This window comes from Prionailurus viverrinus, chromosome F2, assembly GCF_022837055.1.
Source record: "Prionailurus viverrinus isolate Anna chromosome F2, UM_Priviv_1.0, whole genome shotgun sequence".
NCBI lineage: Eukaryota > Metazoa > Chordata > Mammalia > Carnivora > Felidae > Prionailurus > Prionailurus viverrinus.
Window position 1 is genome coordinate 80,823,031 of NC_062578.1, and position 18,941 is coordinate 80,841,971.

Consider the following 18,941-nt stretch of genomic DNA (forward strand, 5'->3'; position numbering starts at 1 on the left):
ATGATCAGCACCAGGTAACTGACAGAACATGGATTCAAACTACAGTCAGTACAGGTGGTTTCTCGCTGTGCACAGGGGCGCAGAACCGTAAGATGACCTGACAAACGTGGTCTGAACCACACCTGCCTCTTCTTCACCTCGTTCTAGAACAGAAGATACAGAGCAAGAGTCTTTCCGTTGCCTCGGCAAACTGTCACACTCCTTTCTAAGTTTTGGGCCAGCATCTAACATCTCGTCCCTGGTACGCTCAGTGTATCTCCGAAAACCCCTCTACGGTGAAGCCCTCAGGGCCATGCTCTTTTTTGTCACAACTGTTTTCTTCATTTATGTTAGCAAGTCCCCCTCTATTTACCAAGCCCATTTGACCACATTAACTAGACAGTCTGAATCAACAGCAAAGTCAACGTTCCTACAGTCTATTTTTTTTCTGTAATTCTGTTTCAGCTGGGACCCTGCAAAGTAGTCTGCACGGCGCATCTGCCCCACTGCACCTGCACACCCGCTACTCTTCACTTCCCGCCAGCTGCCGGGTTCCTGCATCGGCACGATCTCCACTTGTCACATTACAGCCTATCCAAACTCCCCACACAGGCTTTAAAAGTTGAAATAACTCCCTGATCCACTGGCCAAGTTAATGAAACTGTGTCTACGGGTCCCTATGGCGGCTTCACGCAAACCAAGGCCTCTCCCATTCTTACTACACAGTCACCGATTTCACATCTTCTTTCTTTTTTAAAAAAAATTGTTAATGGTTATTCAGTTTTGAGAGACAGAGACGGAGCGCGAGTAGGGGAGGGGCGGAGAGAGAGAGGGAGACACGGAATCGGAAATAGGTTCCAGGCTCTGAGCTATCAGCACAGAGCCCGACGCGGGGCTCGAACTAACAAACCATGAGATCGTGACCTGAGCCAAAGTCGGACGCTCAACCGATGGAGCCACCCAGGCGCCCTTCACCTTCACATGTAAGCACAACATCACTTCCAGTGTTACCACTTCTTGTTTCAATTCTTCATTTCATCTTTGTTGGTCAATTCCTCCCTTTGATGATCCATTTTTATAAAATGTCACAGGGGTTTATCACTAGCAAAGAAGAAGGCAACGCAACCACACACTTCGCTGTGTATAAACTGAGCAGCAGACGCACAGTGGCCAGTCACGAACAGACTGTGACAGAGGTAGCGTGACTGGCCACTGATCACACTTCACATCTCTTACGTACGTAGTGATCTGTAGACTGAGTTTGTACTTTACGCATTTACTCACAGTTGATATGTGTTAAACTGAATTTGAACCATTCTATTGAGGATTAGTATCATTTAACTAAGCCACAGAAATGGATATTTGTGCATTCTAGAACCATGCCAAGCATGGGCTGCCTGTATAATAATTCAACTAATGTCTTTATTTAAAAATTGTTTTGGGGGGCTCTTGGGTGGCTGGGTCGGTTAAGCATCCAACTCTTGATTTCAGCTCAGGTCATGATCTCATGATTCGTGAGTTCACACCCTACATCAGGCTTCTCACTCACAGTACGGAGCCTGCTTGGGATTCTCTCTCTCTCTCTCTCTCTCTCTCTCTCTCTCAACCCCTCCCCCACTCAAACTCGCTTTCTCTCTCTCAAAATAAATAAACTTAAAGATTGTTTTCTGAATTTCAGATAATATGGCAAATTAAATACATCATTTACTTTATTTGAGGTATCACTGTAAAAATTGTACTATATTTGATAATACTCGACATTCATTTTTCATATAAACTTTAAATTAATCTCTAAGATCATTAATATTGAGACCTGGAAAGTAATTGGTGAATGATTTTTGGAGACTTAAAAGAAAATCCTAAGGAAATGAGGAATGGCAAAATACAAAGAATACCATTTGTGCTGAGTTACATACAGTCTTACTTACATTTTACCTATTTAAACATATCTGTTACTGGGGCACCTGCATGGCCCCGTTGGTTGAGCATCTGACTCGTGATTTCGGCTCAGGTCACGATCTCAGGGTTCGTGGAATTGAGCCTCCCAGGTTCTGTGCTGCCAGCATGGAGCCTGCTTAAGATTCATTCTCTCTCTCTCTCTCTCTCTCTCTCTCTCTCTCTCTCTCTGTCTCTTTCCTGCTTGCTTGTTCTTTCTCCCTCTCTCAAATCAATAAACATTTAATAAGTAAATAAACATATCTGTTATTCAGAAAACCCACTTAACAAGTGCTGGTAAGATGAATAGGTTTTAAACTGAAAGTTAAACATGTTAAGTGCATCATAACCTCCTTGCTCATATTTAAACTCAGAAAGATAGAGGTATATTAAAATTACTAAACAAGGAAAGGTTATGAATGCTAGAAAGAAAAGTAAGTTCAAAGGACCTGATGCACACCAGCTAGCCGTGGCAGTCAAACGGCCACTGGAGCCACTGGACAACAACATGATCTCTTCCCTTATCTTATAAAAGGAGGAAAACCTAGAAATAATTGGAAATAATCTTTTCCATATATCTAAGTAGCTCAACTCCTAAAGCAAATGTTAAAGAGATTCTGTCCTGTGATCCAGATGGAAAACGGATCCTTTCCTTCCCTGATATTACAGTCACGTCCTGCACTGGGCATGCCTAACGCTGCTAAGCCTTCTCATTTGGGGACTTGGAAAAAACAAAACTCTGCTTTACAAGTGCTTTGTCAACTTACAATGTTAAAAGTGATCAAGGTACACTCTGTGCTGGATTTCCTAAGCTGACTGCTCTGCTGTAGAAGCCACCTCCGTGTGCTCAGGTGGCCATGCTGACGGCCCCTATGGGCACCTGCCCTCCCATTTAAGGCTTAAAAGTTAAAAATCGACAGCAAGGGGAGATAGGCCTTCAAGGTTGTTTACGATTTCGGCATGCTGTGAAAACAAAGGGGTTTTCTCTGAAGACACCTCTAATCAAAAATGGGACAGGAAATAATGACTTATTTGAGACAGTGTCTTCAACCACACCGATTATGTGTGAAGCCTACACTAACACCCGTGAGGGTAAACGGAGCATCCCGGAGGCCATACTACGGCTTCTAGTATTTCCCGTCTCATGAAGACCGCTGCCCAGCTCGACTTAATGAATCCAGAAGGACTTAAATTAGATAACCCAAATGGCCCCAATAAAAGCGAACGACAGTAGACATCTTTCTCTTGTTGGTTCAGTCTACTCAACTGTTCAACAGCCGCTCCAGTCCTCTCTGCCCTCCTAACTTTCCCGTTCCCTGTTTTTCCAGAACAGGCACATTAGCCAACAATCTGTCCAACTGCCTATTTGATTCTCTCTCCCTAAAACTTTCTTTTTCTGTTTTAAATGTTTATTTACTTATTTTGAGGGAAGAGAGAGAGAAAGAAGATGGGGGGTAGGGTAGGAGAGAGAGAAAGAAAAAAACCGAACAAGCGGGGGGGGGGGGGGGGGGAGGGGCAGAGAGAGAATCCCAAGCAGACTCTGAGCTGTCAGCCTTGAACACTGAGATCATGACCTGAGCCGAAATCAAGAAGTGGACATTTAACCATCTGAGCCCCCCCGACACCTCTATCTCTAAAACTTTCTAGCAAGAACCTTTGAACTAAACCTATGAACCCAAATGGTGCTGCATTTCACCCCAAAACTGAGAATCACATTTCCTTTTATCCGCAGTACCAGAATATTATTAACCCCAAGACACCTAACTAGGCTCTGGGCCCCATAACTAGCCAATGATACCGATAGCTCCTTGAGCCCCAAGAGAGCTCAGGGAATATGAGGAACAGGAAAAACTATGAGCCTAGAGATCAACAGTCTGGGCCAACCATCCTGCCTCACAGAGCCACAGACACCAGTACGTGATCTCTTTATTTCTCTCAGGGTGTTTGTATTCCCCACCCAGACCAACTTAAGTACAGACTCATTGTTAAAAACCAGTCATCACGTGCAATGTATTTGTATCCCCTCAAAACAGAACCACAGAATTAATGATCAAAATGAACTCTCCAGTTACTTGCATTCTATTTATTAATAGTCCAGTGTGAAATTTTGCTGGGAAGGGTCACCAGTATGTACGTATGAGGATTTCTACGCTGGCTGGGAGTTCCCAATCTAGAGCGCGGGATCCATACGTCACAGGTAGCTATGGCACACGTACCAACCAAACCAGTGCGCGCTCTAAAGGCTCAACTCGCTGGCAAAAAGTTCACTGACTCATAGTCTTAGATGTTCTAGTTCCTCTCGACTATTTACTGGATCCAAGGTGGAACTCTACGATAGGGATCCTGGCCAAATAATTTAGGAAAAGTGAAATAACTGATGGATCACCCCCCAAAAAAGTCCACTTTGGAATCCAAGAGGGACCAACGTGTTCCAAGGGACTTTTTCTCTCAGGCCTAAGCCAACTAGAAAACCAGCCGTAACGAGGCTGTTTCTTCAACTTCACAGTTTCTTGCAACTGTTGTGTTACCAACTTCCTCTGCTGGTGGAGAGCTAGGTATTTAAATATTATAACAAAGCCACTGTGCTGAACTAAGTAAGATCCAGTTAAAGCTAGAGCAACACAAGGAACTGAAATGGACAAAAAGAAAGTTTGGAGAAACCATGATGAGGAAAATGGCCCAGAAGTGGCCTAACTAAAGAAGAGGGAATTCCAAGAGGGCACCAACCAGTCACACGACAGACAAACATGTCACACACACTCCACCATTTCTAGGAGCACCTCCAGGAGCACCTCCAAGTAACTGAAGCTGCCTTCCCAGACGGCCATCCACGTGCTCAAGGCAAACTTCGATAACTGCAGCCAGTCAACCAGATGTCTTTTCAACACACAAATATAGGGGCTCCTGGGTGGCTCAGTAGGTTAAGCGTCTGACTTAGGCTCGGGTCATGATCTCACAGTTTGCGAGTTTGAGCCCCACGTCAGGCTCTGTGTGGACAGCTCAGAGCCTGGAGCTACTTCCGATTCTGTGTCTCCCTCTCCCTCTGTCCCATCCCCCACTCATGCTCTGTCTCTCTCTCTCTCTCTCTCTCTCAAGAATAAATAAACATTAAAAAAAATTTTGAAGGACACAAATGTAAAGATGCTGCTTAATAATTTCCGTCTTCTCTACTCTAACAGAATGGTGACATTTAGTAACACGAGTGGATGAACGAACTGGCCTAGCCGTACGGTGGAGCAGCAGAGTGTTCAGCCATAAAAAGGAATGAAGTACTGACACCTCTACGACGTGGACAAACCTTGACAACATGCTGGTAAATAAAAGAAGCCAGAGAAAAGGCCACATACTGCATGGTCCATTTATACGAAAGTTCCGGGACGGGAAAATCCAGAGAGACCAACGGTAGAGGAGCGCTCGCCAGAGGCTTGGGGGGGTTGGGGGTCGACCGGCAACGGAGCTGGACGGTGGTGCCGGACGTACAAGCTTGTGTGCATACTTAAAACCACGGAATGGTACACTCCAAAAAGGACAGTGTCGCGTTATGTGAAATTTTGTTATGTAAATTTGATCTCAATTAAAAAAAATGTTTTTTAAGTATTATTTTTCTATCGCTCCAAAACTTTAAAAACCGACAATGCTAAGTACGGCAAAGCCGCGGAGCAGCCAGAGCTTCCACAGCCTGCCGGCGGGGCCGCAATCTGACACAGGCGCGTGGGACACAGTTTCCGCGCTAGCCGAAGAGCTCCACCCGCCCTGACCGGCCGTCTCTCCCTCAAGCGTGTGCCAGAGAGAAACACAGGCACGTGTTCACCAGAAGACACAGGCAGCATTCGGAGCAGCACCCCGCATGCAGTTCAAGACTGGGAACCACCCAAACATCCATCAAGAATAAAACAAACTGTGCTGTGCTGTGCTCTTAAACGGAAGGCCACACGGCGACGAGAAACGAGTGAGTGCTACACACGGCAACGTGGATCGATCTCACAGATGTTACGACTGGCCAAAGAGAATATCAACTCCCAAAACAGGCAAAACTGAGTCACGGTGGTAGAAACCAACGTTGGCTAGCTTCCCAGGGGCACCGACTGAAAGGAGCCAGGCTGCGGGGGCTGGTAACACCATAAACACGGACAGGGGAGGGACCAGTAAAATCTATTACCAGGATACATACACGAGTCACTTCACAGTACACGTGCTTTACTTCGATTACACACCTTTATTTACAAAATGAGAACAAAAGTTTCTGCCAGAAGGCTCTTCTGCAATAACTGACCAAAAGCAACGTGCAATACTAAAGAGCACCGGCCAAAATTGTTGCCTGAGCCACAGTTACCAATCCAGCCAAGAAGAAATGAACCTCTTCTCTGTAGACGTGAGCACACGGCATGCACCGGCTTCAAGCGCCCGTCTCCTTCAGCACTCTGACTTAACCGAGCTGCCACGCTCCCCACATTTCCTTGGTACCTCTTGTTCTTAGTGTCCCTTCAAAGTTGGCTCTTTGGTCCCCTGCAATGAGCCCTGCTAGGCGCTGTGCCCTGTACTGGGTCCCTGAGCCCTGAGAGCATCACAGACAGTGAAGCGTCGTGTCTGTGATGTTTAGAGACAGAAGAAAGAGTAACTAGCAGAGGAAATGAAGACGCTGCAGCCGGTGGGCTGGGAGGGAATCCTAGAGGCACGGCTTAGAGACCAAGTCAAGGAAGGGGTCACCCCCACTAGCTGGTCCAAGGAAGAGCCGCTGCGCCCTGAGCCGGCGATGTGGTGATGGGGGGGGGGGGGGGGAACAGCCCGGTGAGAGCATCCGGAGAGCGTGTGAAGAAAGGACGTGCACACAGGAAACGTAAGGAACTCTCGGCACTTTGCTGCCAGGGGGACAAAGACGTGGGGGCCCGCCTGAAGAGAATGCGGGGTGCTCCTGCCGGCCCCGCCGGGTGGCACGTGAAGGCCACCCAACAAACACACTGACTGGAAACCAGGCCAGGCGACCTGGCAGATGTTCAGTAACTACTTAATGAAAACCCCACTTTCCTCGAAAACAGTATATGCTAAGCCTCTATTCAGTAAGACAAAACTGCAGCGCCTCACGGGCTCTGTCAGTAGAGCGTGTGACTCGATCTCAGGGTTGTGAGTTCAAGGACCACGCTGGGAGTAGAGCTTACTTAAAGAGAAAAAAAAAAAAAAAAGACAAAATTGAGTCCAGTATCACAAGGTAAAAACACAAGAAGCCTTTTACTGAATATTGCCAATGCATCAGGTACCTAAGCAGTTTCGTAGTGTGTATTTTCTCATTTAGAACTTTGCGTGACAAGTTACATTAGGAGTAGCTAAGGCATCACGATGCTGAGCTAGGACTCTGGGTTGGCTTTAAGTCCTGCTCCACAAATACACTCTGTTAGTATGTCAACAGGTCATCTGACCGATTTTTTGAACTGCAGTGTGGCGACGGCATTGATTTCACAGGACTATCACAAGGATTAAATAGAAACACATGGACAAAGACCACGCGACCCAGAGTGCGTCGTGTGTATGACGAGGAAGATGATGCCAACAATTAAGCAGCAAACACCTGCACACCAGCCACTACGTGGCAGGGCCGCTCTGGTAATCCACTTGGTCCGTCTGATCCACACACCCGCCCCGTACGGTAGCTCTGACTGTGAGCCCGGACCCCGAGGCTCCGAGAGGCTAAGCGACGGGCCCAGCATCACACAGCTATGCGTGCCGCCACCACAGCCCACTCTCGTCTCCACACCAGACACTTGCTCCTCCGAGCCCGGTCCACGGACTAGCAGCACAGGCAGCATCCAGAGTTGGTAAGAATCCCACCACAAACCTACTTCGCAAGGATCTGGGCTTCAAAATCACCACGTGACCCCTGTGCAAGTTTTGTCTGGGAAACACAGCACTGCGACACCTGTATCAAAACTATCAAGTTACATTATGATTTACCAGTTCATCCCCACCCCCGACCAAAGTATTATACTAGACTACGTATAACGTGCTTTCCTGGACATCAGGACAGAATAAAGAGACAGACCGATCATCAGGACAGCACATAGTCCCTGCCCCTACGGCCCTCATTAGAAAGACCATCGCAGACAAGTACACGAAGAACATGGTGCTGAGGGAGACGCTGGGAAAACAGCATCACCCAGACTCGGGGCATGGTCAAGTTCCTACAGAATAGGACTTGGTCCAAGTTGGGATCTGGAGAATAGGTACGTCAAACCCAACAGAAGACATGTCTGCCGGGAGAGGTCAACGATCCAGGTAGTCAATGCAAAGGCCAACGTGGCTTTAATTCAAACGGAAGGGAACGGAGACAAGGCCAGCTCCAGAGGCAGGTGGGAGCCTGGCTGGTGTCAGGATACGCACCCGGGCAGCAAGTAAGTCCATGCAGACCAATCAGAAAGCTTTTGTTACAACCCGGGCAACATTAACCACGGCCCAAGAAGTGGAAACATTTGAGAACCACAGAAAAGTCAAAAGCATAGGGGTTGGACTAACTCGCATGCATAAGATTAAAGGAAAGGCAGGGGCGCCCGGGGGGCTCAGGTCATGATCTTGCGGTTCATGGGTTCGAGCCCCGCATTGGGCTCTGTGCTGACAGCTCAGAGTCTGGAGCCTGCTTCGGATTCTGTGTCTGTCTCCCTCCCTCCCTCCCTCTCTCTCTCTCTCTCTCTCTCTCTCTCTCTCTCTCTCCCCCACTCACAATCCTTTCTCTCTCAAAAATCAATAAACATTTTAAAAATTAAAAAAAGAAGATTAAAGGAAAGTCAGCAACCATTTTTCTTGCTCAGATCACTGAGCAGCAAAGAGCCACCAGTCTGTGGAGATACAGAACACAAGAGGGGCAGATACCGCTTGTCTGACGAAGGGGGATGAGCAAGAAATAGAACCGTTAATTCAGTCTGGTATGTGATACTGGGTACAACGCAGGCCTAAACGCCTGAACTCGTGGGAGTGGAGCTGCGTGGTGCCTGGAGGTCAGGACGGGGGAGGAGGGGGCTGGGCGTCTGGACGACTACTCTGGGAAGGGGAGTAAAGCTTGGCGGGCCCCATCCGCTCTCAGGCTTGGGTGGGGGGAAGCAGCTGATATTCTGGCTGGGACTCTCTGAAGTCTTTTTAAAAACCCTATCATTTCATAATTATAACCGACTCTTTGTAACCGAGAAAGAGACATAAATTTACCTCTGGGGAAATGTTTCCACAGGTACTCTCTTTGGGGAGCACTCTGCCAAAGCAAAACAGCATAGTGGCAAAGCCCCCGCACCACCCCCCCCACTGCCATGGAGTCAAAGTGCTGCGCATGATAAAAGAGTGACTTCCCTCATGTGCAGAGACTGATTTGGACTTCATTAAGGTAAAAGCTGCTCCTGAGACAGGAAGGTCTGTATGGGGGGGGGGGGGGGGGGCGGGGGGAGGGAGGGGCGGCGCTTCCAGAGTTGAGTTAAGTAATTATTTATGCAGCACTTACCACACCAGGACTGTTCTAAGCACTTAAAAATGAAATAATTTAATCCTCACTTTCACCTTATTTGTCCCCACTTTCCAGATGGGGGACAGAGACACGTGACCTGCCCAAAGCCACAAGGCCCAGTGCAAAGACTCAAAGCCAGTCTACCTCGAGACCGTGAACTTGCTCACCAAACCCTGCTGCTGCTGGGTCTGCTGGGTCTGCTGGGTCTGCTGGGTCTGCTGGGTGTGCAACTTCACGTGAAAACCCTGTCGCTATGGGGCCTCACTCCCTCACGGCGACATACAGCAGGGTGGCAGCACGGTACCGGCCTGTCGTGTTGTTACCACACCCCGCCGTCATCGGCGAAGGGCCAGCCGGACTGGTGATCGCTACCGCATGCTTTTCCACGGGCTCGCTGCTTCATGGTCTCATTCACTCGTGCCTGTCCCCGCAGGCAAATGGACGTGCCACACCGCCCTTAGGTTAATTCAGTCTGAAACTATGGATTTCACCACATACGAGGCTCGGCACTGGGACAGAGGTGTGCAGATGCATACAATCCCTGCCCGGAGAGCTTCCAGCCCGGTTAAGAGAGATGCGCACACACGTGATCACTTACTTACAACTGTAGTAAGTACTACGAAAACGTGGCAACGGCAGTAAGAGTTGTAAAGGAGGAGCCCTCACTCCTTCCGTTACCACATCACGGTTGCACAGGCGCCGCAGGGCTGCAAGAAGGAGGGAGGAGGAGGGGCCCGAGAGGCAGCGTGGGGCCTCAGGGTCTGGGAACCTGCAATCTGGAAACTCTCACCCTTTGCCTCCAGAAAATGTTCTTGCATCATGTCTCTGGTGGTTTAATCCTCTTGTCTCTTTCTACAACCCTTGTTACTTGGATATTGGACCTTCAGAGTTCATCATTCTACTTTCTTTCTTTTCGCCTTCATTTTTCTTTCCCATACATGTTCTGCAAGATATCTTCCACATTATTTCCCACTGCTTTTATGGAGTTTATGTCTGCTTTGGTACTTTTAATTTTTCTGACTTTGTACTTTTAAAAAGAATTCCGGGGGCGCCTGGGTGGCTCAGTCGGTTGAGCGTCCGACTTCGGCTCAGGTCATGATCTTGCAATTGACGAGTTCGAGACCCGCATCGGGCTCTGTGCTGACAGCTCGGAGCCTGGAGCCTGCTTCGGATTCTGGGTCTCCCTCTCTCTCTGCCTCTCTCCCGCTCATGCTCTGTCTCCCTCGGTCTCAAAAATAAAGATAAACATTAAAAGAAAAATTTTTTTTATAAAAAGAATTCTGGAGGAGTCTGGGTGGCTCAGTCAGGTAAACGTCTGACTCCTGGTTTCGGCTCAGGTCACGATCTCACAGTTGGAGAGTTCAAGCCTCACATCGGGCTCCGTGCTGTCAGCACAGAGCCTGCTTGGGAATCTCCCTCTCTCTCTGCTCCTGTCCCACTCGCACTGTCAATCTCTGTCTCAAAAAAAAAAAAAAAAAAAAAAAAAAAAAAAAAAGAATTCTGCTGATCTGTCATGAATACAGTATCTTCCCTTAGCTCTCTGGAGATCCTCTACTGAGATTTAAATGTTTTTTCTTGTTCTTTCCTTCTGCTTGTTGTTTCATCTTTGTTGCTCAAAACTTTTCTCCCTCTCTGTGTTTGGGCTTCACATTTTGAAAGCAAAGCCTGTCTTTGTTTATTTGTTTATTGAAATATAATTGGCACACAACATAGCAGTGTTGGAAGTACAATGTAATGATCCGATATTTGTGCACACTACGGAAATGATCGCCACGCTAAGTCTAGTCGCCAACCGTCAGCACCCCAAGTTATAAAACAATTTTTTTCCTGTGATGAGAACTTTCAGGATTTACTCTCTTGGCAACTTGCAGGTGTTCAGTACCATGTTATTATGAACTAGAGTAACAATGCTGTACATGACATCCCCACAACTTACTTATAACTGGAATACTGTGACTCCTGAGCCCCTTCCCCCACCCCCTACACCCTCCCCTCTAGCAACCACCATCCTGCTCTTCGACCTAGTTTTGTCTTGTCCATTTGTTTGTTTTTTAGGTTCCACACATAGGTGAGATCATACAGTATCTGTCTTTCTCTGAACTCCTTCACATAGCACAATACCCTCAGGATCCATTCACGTTGCTGCAAACGGAAAGATTTCATTTTTGTGGCCAAAAAATAGTCCAATGTACGTATGTACATGGGTGTGTATATTACACAGACACATACACACACACATCTTGTCCATCAATTCGTTAATTAATGGACACTTAGGTTGTTTCCACATCTTGGCTATTGGAAATAATGCTATAGTATACATGTATCTTTTCAAATGAGTGTTCTTGCTTTCTTTGGATAAATATCTAGTAGTGAAATTGCTGGATCGTATGGTTGATTCTACTTTTCATTTTCTGAGGCACTGCTACACTGTTTTCCACAGCGGCTGTACCATTCACATTCCCACCGACAGTACATGAGGGCTCCCTTTCCTCCATGTCCTCAGTAACACTTGTTATTTCCTGTCTTTTTGAGAACAGTCAGTCTGACAGGAGCTGTGAGGTGATAGCTCACTGTGGTTTGACTAGCATTTCCCTGATGATGAGTGACGGTGAGCACATTTTCATGTGCCTGTGGGCCATCCGGATGTCTTCTTTGGGAAAATGTCTACTCAGATCCTCTGCCCTTCTTTTAACGAGATTTTTTTTTTCTTTTGGTATTGAGTTGTACGAGTTGTTTACAGATTTTCAATATTAGCCCTTTATCAGAAATATGATTTGCAAGTATGTTCTCCCATTCTACAGGTTGCCCTTTTGTTTGGTTGATGGCGTCCTTTGCTGTGCGGAAGCTGTTCAGTTTGATGGAGTCCCGCTGGCCTGTTTCTGCTTTGTTACAGGGGCTGTCTTTAAACACCTGGTCGTCAAGGAGCCCTGTACACGCGGGTGACAAGGAGCCCTGTACACGCGGGTGACCCGATGACCCATGTGCTGGGCAGAGTCAGCCACTTGGCTAGAGTGTTAGAATGTTAGAATCTGTCTTTTCTCTTGGACCAGTCTCCTTAGAAAAGAATGTTTCCATCTCCTGCCAGGGTTGGGCGAAAGCCTCCTGACAGGACTCTAGGAACCAAAGAGAAAGAAAGCATGCCTAACTTCTTAATCGCAATTCTGAGTGCAAGAATGCAAGGTCCGTAGTAAAGTTGCAGACAACCCACAACGGGGACAATAATTTATTGCAAGAGCATTTCAACTGTTACGGCTTTGAAGACTTTCACGGGTTAGGCACATCCCTCAGAAAACCAAGACGAAATTACTTCTGCTTGAGCCATTCATTTTCTTTCTACAGGCAAGACACCCTAGGATTACAGGACAGCTAACACCTCACCTAAATCATACAAATAAACTTCTGAAAGAACGAGCCCAATACAACCCTGAACCTCTAAGTGAAGAAGGCTGGAGAGTCTACAGAAGAGGCATGTCTCGGCAAAGACTTCACAGGCAATGACTTCTGAGAGAGGCCTTGATTGAGAAGCAGTGCATATTGCCTAATAATGTTGAAAACTGTGCTTGGCTCCCCCACTCGTAGCTGTGTGACCCTTAAGTTACTAGAGGTTTCGTGTCTATAAAGAAGTAGCAGTAATACCTACTCTGTTAGCTGAGATCATAAATGTGAAGTGCTTATTAGCAAGACAGATTAGAAACAAAGTGGGCATCCGCTAGGTGACAGCAGTAGTCAAGACAGGTAACCTGAATTCTCCAGGCGGATTAAAGGGGAATGCTAAGAGTTCTAAGATTGTTCTCTACATGGAAATCCTTGAAGACCCCCCAACATTTAACTGTACTTCATCAGTGCTATCATAGCCCTAACAAGTCACACTTCAGAGCTTTATGAATCCTTGTCAAAAAAGGAAACAACAGACCATCATTCCTACTATGATAGCATCTGGTAGGTTTGGAATAGATAACAAAATCCGACGACCAAATGAAGCACAAGTGTTTCTGAGAACTTCCCCTAAACGTTGCCCTATAAAAAAAAAAAAAAAATACGATTTTTCTAAACCGCAAATATCCCAGCAGTATACCATTCCATCACGACCTTACATAAGAGTTAAAACAAAAAGAAAACCTGACAGTCTGGGATTGTTACCGCCTCAGTGATTCCGTCGGCTTCAAAAAATGGCTAAGATTTTCACAGTAAAAAAAAAAATAGTAGTATTAATATCAATATATGATATTCTAGAGGTATTTTGTTTTTCTTAAAAAAATTTTTTTTAAAGTTAACAAAAGAGACCTTGGGAGAGATACAACATATTGGCCTCATCCTGGTTAACAAAGTCCTGAGTTTTTTCCTCGTTTGTTTTTAATATAAGACACACACACACACACACACACACACACACACACACACACATAACTTTCAATAGAACATTTTCTGGCCAATGTAATTATAAGGAAAATTTGTATTCACATCCCCTAAACTCAATTCATAACATTAAACAAATGTATGTATGAAAAAGTCTCAAGCTGCAATCCAAATAAAGTCTGTAGGACACTGAGATCACCTGTAAGTCTGGAAAGCAAGGTGTGTGAAAATCAGAGGAACCCTACCTGTAGAAGAGACCACGACAGAGGTCTCTCCTCCATGAGCCCTGACACTTCTTACACACCATACCACACAGACATTTAGAATATAAGCAACAGAGGGGCACCAGGGGCCTCAGGTAGTTAAGCATTTCACTCTTGATTTCGGCTCAGGTCATCTCACGGTTCGTGGGATCAAGGCCCACCTTGGGCTCTGTGCTGACAACGCGGAGCCTGCTTGGGATTCTCTCTCTACCTCTCTCTGCCCCTCCCCCACTCATCCTCCCTCCCTCCCTCCCTCCCTCCCTCTCTCTCTCTCAACAATAAAAGTAAACATTAAAAAACCAAAAAGAACATAAGCAATGGGGGTGTGAACAAAGCTCCAGTTTAAAATGTTTCCACCTGAAGCATCAGCCACCGAGGGAACCCCATCAGACCTTCCTGGAGGCAGAGCCACACAAAAGGACCGTGCCCACGCGGGACTTCTCCACTGCGACTCCGCGCGCAACTGCCCTTCATCACCAAACCCTCTGCTCCAGCACTCCCAGCCTCCTTCCTCAGTGTTCAGGCCTCAACTCTCCTCTCCACTTGGCTGTAGGAAACTGTTGTCTTTTCGATATGTTTTGATCTGCATTTTTTCTAACTAATTCCTTTAACTCAGTACTGCTTCATTATACATGTAATATTAGGGAACAGAGCGCACGTTTTCCACCTACAAACAACTGTTAACCATACTGTCTGGTAATCAAAAAACAGTATTTTAAGCATTTGAAGTCCTACGTCTTGTATTTTATTTACATAGAGTCTTCTTCCTGGGCTGTAAGGTGTCAGCAGCCTGGTTTAAGGTACTGTGTTCATGTGCAGGACCCTCCCTCTCCGTACAGAACAATACCAGGCTTCCAGAACTGCCACGTGTGGGAGGTGTGTTCACAGCCCGATTCTGCTAGTTCTGGACTCTGAAGCCTAACATGTGAGACGCAGCAATCTGGAGTGAACAGTTCTGTGGCTTTCTAGGCTTTCTATATAACCATGCGCACACACGCACGCACACGTGCACACACACGTGTTGGGACCACAACTCACAAAGAACAGAACACACTTCCACCAGGAGCTCCCCATCGTATGGGACTGTGACTTCCAGCACTGCCACTAGAGACTAGTGTCTCCTAACGCTGGCCGCGTAGGTGGAAATATCAAGGGGACAGCTCCCAACTTGTTTCACTAGGACGACACTACTTGATATCAAAGTGTCACAAAAGGAGAAAAAATTACAGATTGATACCTCCCTATACAAAAGACACAGATCCCCTAAGCAACATATCGCACATCAAATCTAACAATATATAAACCGGATAATACATCGTGATCAAGTGGGATTTACCTCAGGAATGCAAGGTTGATTCAACAATCAAAACGTAATTCATCCATTATTTTAAAAAACAGAAAGTTTCTATGATTAATAAAGACAGAAAAAGCACCTGACAAGATTCAACATCCTCTCATGATTAAAAAAGAAGAAGAAAGGAAAAAGAAAAAGCAACTCTCAGAAAACCAGGGGCTAAAAGGAAAATTTTATTCGAAAGAGGGTATCTACAAAAACAAGACAAACTAGAACTAAATCCTACTTAACAGAACATGACAAGGACACTGTAGTGAAGGTGCCAGCCATGGCAACAGGGCAAGACAGAGAAATAAAAGACATAAAGACTGGAGAGAAAAAGGGTTTGTTTTCAGATTACATGACTATAGACTTCTTTGGATGTTCTACTCGCTCAGGTAAACCACAAGAACTAATAAGTGAATTTATAGTAAAGGCACAAGATAAACTAACAAGATAATCTACTTCTACATACGAAGCCAAGAACTGGACAATTAAACCTAAAAGCCAAAAACTGTCCTTTACAATAGCATCAAAAAAGCATGGAGTCCCCACGCGAAGATCTACTGCGTGAGACCAAGAGAGCCGGCACGCCTAGCTAGCCGGACAGGTCTACCGGAAGTCACGGCGCCGTGCACAGGCCGGTTCTCCCAAACCGATGCGCGGATTCCACACAGCCCCAGTCCAAACCGAAGAGACCACAAGTCTGGCAGCTCCGGAAGCTGCTGTCACGTAACGGGCACGGCACCCCCGTGCGAGCCTGCACGTTCCGCTGAAGTCCGCGCACCACGGGCAGGACGAAAGCACGCACACGAGAGCGTCCGGGCACAGCACGGGGCCGACGGTGTGCTTGTCCTCCTACTCAGAGAAGAAACACCACCGCTGGTCTGTTTTCAACCTCAAACGCCGGAATGCACAACAGGACTCACTCTGTACAACTTTTCAGGAAGAAAGGTATAAAGACGCAAACAGATTAACTAGACACGTGAGCAGAAACCCGCGTTCTGTGAGCTAAAGTCAACAACACTGCAAAACTTACACAAACGTTACCTACAGGCAAAACAAAACTACTCCGTGCTAATCGTTTTAAAAAAGTTACATTTTTCTCTTTAGCTGAAAACTGATAAAATTACAAAATACAGAAAACTGTTGAATTTACAATAAATTCCTCACAGTGTGAACACTTACTGGTGAATCTGAAATCAAAGATCTGTGAACACTATTTTTAAAAAATCTGTGTCGGGGCGTCTGGGTGGCTCAGTCAGTTAAGCGTGGGACTCTCGATTTCAGCTCAGGTCACGAGCTCACAGTTTGTGACTTCGAGCCCCGCATCAGGCTATGCACTGACAGTGCAGAGCCTGCTTGGGATTCTCTCCCTCTCTCTGCCCCTGCCCTGTGCGCTTGCACTCTAACTAAATAAACATTTAAAAAAATAAAATAATCAGTGTCACTAACCACTGAGACACCAGAAGTTTTTAAATTGTCACAAAAACCTCCACTGCCCTTCTCATGTGCCTCTAGGGATGTGGACCCCTGTCGCTGCAAGCAGACCAGATGACTGACTTCGTCGCTCCTGGGGTCTGGTAGGAGTGAGGTCAGGGGTGCCTCCAGGGGCATCTCCCCACAGGACGGCAAGCCCCCGGGAATGGCAGCCGGTGAGCAGGGCGGGCAGGAGCGGGCGCCAGGGACAGGTGGGGACAGCGGTGCCGGCAGGAAGGCAGTCAAAAAGGACCCTCCATGACCCCAGCAGGGGCAGGCGGGGCAGGGCCACGACTGGCGCACGCGCCTTCCCACAAGGTGAAAGGTCTGAGCGCGCCCACAAGGGGAAGCTGGGACAGCAGGTGCCTCTTCCCCAAATACAACGAGGAAGGTGAAAGAATCAGAGACAAAGAAGCGACCATACCCACAGTATTAGCTCTGTGAGCCAGGGCGGGGACGGTGACAATACCCAAGGAGGGGCTGTGTTCTCGGGTTAGGACGTCAGAAGCACGAGTGGGCCCTGCACGGAGAACACACTGCCAGCTGCTCTCCCGGGTCTCTGTTCAAGCACCGCCTGGCCGCTCGCTGTTCTTCACCCCTGCACCAGGTGCCGGTGCCCTCCCCCTCTTCCCTCTAGGTGGCGCCAGAGATGCCCATGCATCCTGCGCTCATCTGCTCCTAGAGCTCCCACGTGCTGGGGACGTGAACACGTCCCACATCTCACGGACACTCAGCAGCACTGAGCTGAAACCAAGCAGGAGACGAGCGCTATGAGAGAAAATGATCAAGGGATCTACGCTAGAACGGCCTGGCGGCTTCCAGGGGGCCCCGAGGTGGAGGGACGGCACCGGCAGCCGAGCAGCAAGGCACAGAGGCAGACGAGGTGTGCGAAGCCGGTGGCGGGCAGAGGCTCCCGGGGAAAGAGAGAACAGCGCCAGCCGGCGGGCAGGGTGAAGACGTTCAAGAGCCCCGCTCGCACCCCTCAGAGAAACGGGGTGGCGGCACACACCTTCCCTACTGCCCTCTCTCCAGGAGCCTTAATGCAGCCTCCAGCTGTTGCCAGGAGAAAGGCCCGGGGTTCCCTAAACACTCCGAACAAGTTCTTTCTCAGTGCCTTCCCTGGAACTCCTACAGCATGCAGTACCTTCCCCACCGGCATCAAACAGCACCTCCTTTAGAAAAATGCCCTGCATTTGGCCAATTCAGGGTTTTTTTTTCACTCAACAATTACCGAGTGCTGATAATACATCAGGCCAGATGGATTCAGAAAGTAGGTAGATGTGAACCCGGCCCACAAGAAGTTTCCAACCAAGGAACGGGAGACCAGCAAATAAACAGCTGAATGAGTCACCAGGTGCGCCTATGTGTGCCGAGCTAAGGCAGACACCAGAGCCCAGCCCGGTGGTTCAGGTGAGAGACAGACAGACAGACAGACAGAGACACACACACACACACACACACACACACACACACACACACAGGGCCATGCCCTAGGGCAGGGCCCTGAAAGTTTCCTGTTTAGAAAGAACAAATGTTCCAAGCAGAAGGAGCGGTGCAAGCACACGGAGGCACAAGGGGCCACACCCAGGCAGGGTCCTGTCTGAGAACTAAGCCCAGGCAGTGCGATGGCCAGAGTCTGCCGAGGCAGAGCCGGAGGGCGAGGCCAGTGGAGAGGGCGCAGTCTCCCGTAACATCACTGGCATCATGGTGAGCAGAGAATACACTGGAACTCAGCTCAGCATTCCTTCCTACTGAGGGCCTACTACGTGCCAGGCACTGCACGTTGTTCCCTCATGCTGGGCACTCATACAACTTAGTCACTCTTCTGGAAAGCGTTTAGCACCTTTTAATGTAAATGTATAGAGGTCTACATATTTACATAAATTTAATCATATATAGTACATATATTTTTAATCTGTCTTCCCCAGGAGTCAATTAGCAACTCAAGCTGTCAGACCGGATGGCCAGAATCCCAGAGGAGAGGCAGAGGCCCAGGGAGACAATCCCCAGGGAAGCTCTCAGGCCCTGGGAGCCGACCAAGGCCCATCTGTCGAGAGGACTAGAACGCAGTGTGTGTGCTCCAGGAAGAAACTCAAACACCAATCTACTCCTCTCACCG

General features: G+C 47.6%; 1 protein-coding gene across 10 annotated transcripts in view; it reads right to left on the reverse strand.

Moving 5' to 3' along the window:
- Positions 1-18,941, reverse strand: part of PTK2 (protein tyrosine kinase 2) — a 258,431-nt gene that overhangs the window by 174,233 nt on the left and 65,257 nt on the right. The window contains exon 1 of one of the 10 annotated variants that reach the window (XM_047842380.1): positions 6,850-6,854. The exons of the other annotated variants lie outside the window; for them this stretch is intronic. The gene's annotated coding sequence lies outside the window, so the exon portion shown is untranslated. Of the gene's footprint in view, positions 1-6,849; positions 6,855-18,941 lie in introns of those variants that run through there. 10 annotated transcript variants of the gene reach the window in all.